The 2,444-nt window shown below is 42.0% G+C and overlaps 1 protein-coding gene across 2 annotated transcripts in view; it reads right to left on the bottom strand.

Moving 5' to 3' along the window:
• Positions 1-1,805, bottom strand: part of LOC139553216 (poly(rC)-binding protein 2-like) — a 174,270-nt gene extending 172,465 nt beyond the window's left edge. For both annotated transcript variants that reach the window (XM_071365290.1, XM_071365300.1), the window contains exon 1: positions 1,654-1,805. The gene's annotated coding sequence lies outside the window, so the exon portion shown is untranslated. The remainder of the gene's footprint in view (positions 1-1,653) is intronic.
• Positions 1,806-2,444: the final 639 nt, after the last annotated feature.

Genomic DNA, 2,444 nt, shown 5'->3' with positions numbered 1-2,444 from the left:
TCTCTCTCTCTCTCTCTCTCTCTCTCTCTCTCTCTCTCTCTCTCTCTCTCTCTCTCTCTCTCTCTCTCTCTCTCTCTCTCTCTCTCTCTCTCTCTCTCTCTCTCTCTCTCTCTCTCTCTCTCTCTCTCTCTCTCTCTCTCTCTCTCTCTCTCTCTCTCTCTCTCTCTCTCTCTCTCTCTCTCTCTCTCTCTCTCTCTCTCTCTCTCTCTCTCTCTCTCTCTCTCTCTCTCTCTCTCTCTCTCTCTCTCTCTCTCTTTCTCTCTCTCTCTCTCTCTCTCTCTCTCTCTCTCTCTCTCTCTCTCTCTCTCTCTCTCTCTCTCTCTCTCTCTCTCTCTCTCTCTCTCTCTCTCTCTCTCTCGTCTCGGGAGTCCTTCACCGTAATCTCAGAACTCAGAAACACATACGTGTGTGATGTCATACTAAGGCTTTCAAGTCATTATCCGTTATACATTATCTCTGCTTTTACTATTTTTTAATTTCCAGAGGTTATTTGACTAAATCATGCCAATGATTTCCAAATAGCTTAGCTCCAGAAGCCTATTCATATTAAAACCCTGGCAGAGATGACATCTTCCTGCACACAGCAGACTGTTAATAAGGCTTATGACTCAGAGCTCTGACTGTGGGCCTAATCGCAAAGTATTCTACATTAAAAAATATCCAGCCTACAAAATGGATCATTTACAACTAACTGAAGTCCTACTTTTACGACAAACATAGATAGGTTTAGGTCTACATTTTATAACGGAATCAGAAACACCGTGATTTAGTAAAGTAGCCTATATAATAAACACAGCGTCAAAATTAGGAGAACAAGTGGGGCCTAGCGTGTATACATTAGTACTCTCTCCAAGACAGTTCATAATTGGATCAATGGGATTGTGATCAATTAGGCTTGGAGTTGACTGATGCAGAACGAGTGCTGACTGTCACGCAAACAGCAGAGCGGCAGCCGGGCAGGGACCTCGTGCTTCGTCGCTCCATCGTCTTTTTTCAGCCCCCGCAAACAATAGATACGTCATTGTGTGCTAAATCCCAATAAGCTACTAATGTCTGTGAAAATATATGTCGGGAGTAGGGACAGTGACGTAGCAAATGCCACGGAAAACCTCAGAAGGGGAATCGAGCGAGAGAGCAAGGTGTTCTGTAGCACTGGGATAGAATCACAGCTCCGCGACTTAACTTCGATACTTTTCCGTTGCTTTACCAATTCTAAGCCAGTCAATCGCCCATCGTAAACATAATAGACACGCACGCAAACATATCACCTCGTGATATACAATTCAAATGTAAAGAAAACACGTGTAGATGATGCATATTATTTCAAAAACATGTAAAAAATGTTACGAAACCGGTTATCCTACTGCATTTATGTAACGATGTAAAGACGATGTTAGCTGCACAGCGCGGTGACCGGTGGAATTTTTACATGGTCCTATGATCCTATGTCCGATAGTTCTTTGAAGTTGAGAAATATCGCGATTCTGTCGGGCGATAATGTCATTTCACGTGTCAATATCAGAGCGACATTATTTCAAAGTGAGACACTTTGCCGTGACAGATCTCCAAGTCTGTATTCATTCATATCGTACCCAAAGGTTGCAGAACAGCTACACATTTACGCACAAATGTTTTTAAATAGTCAAGTCTTACCTTGCTTGGTATGGTGTGTAAAAAAAAAAGTCACTGGGAAATAGTCGCAGAAAAATATATATCCCAGGATGATGTCCACATTGTCGGAGATAGAGCCTTCAACTGTAACAAATAATCCTGATGTCAGTGTACCAATTAACCAGAGAGAGAGAGAGAGAGAGAGGGGGAGGGAGCGGGGATTGGGGAGAGAGAGAGAGAGAGAGAGGGAGGGAGAGAGAGGGGGGAGGGGGAGGGAGCGGGGATTGGGGAGAGAGAGAGAGAGAGAGAGAGAGAGAGAGAGAGAGAGAGAGGGGGGTTGGAGTGAGAGACGGAGCTAAGAACTACCATATCCAATTACACTAGACAAATAAAAAGCTAAATAAATACAATGTACAACCGGTATGGCCATCTGCTTATAGTCCATACACTTCACCGTGCCCTCAACACCACGTCCTAAACCGAATAACATATAGGAAACCGGTACAGTAGTGGACTTTCAATACGTGGCTGGAAATGCTACACCATATCAAAGTAAAACTGAACAGTGATTTGTGGGGTGTCATGTTCACTTGGAAAAAATATATTTTACCAAAAGCCCGCTAGCTCTGTTAAAAAGGTGTTCTTAAAAGAGCAATATTAATTAACTTGTCTATCACTAATTGATATGTCATTTGCAATTCAACTTAATTAACTCGATATAAAAATGTGCATATTAGCAAGAGGGGAGAAAAATAAAATACATTTGGCTACTTTATGAATAAGAAACACTCGTTGTTTCAAAGTGAGAGTATAGTATATTATATAGTATATAT

This window comes from Salvelinus alpinus, chromosome 2 (assembly GCF_045679555.1).
Source record: "Salvelinus alpinus chromosome 2, SLU_Salpinus.1, whole genome shotgun sequence".
Taxonomy (NCBI): domain Eukaryota; kingdom Metazoa; phylum Chordata; class Actinopteri; order Salmoniformes; family Salmonidae; genus Salvelinus; species Salvelinus alpinus.
This window is presented reverse-complemented; position numbering and strand designations above follow the sequence as displayed.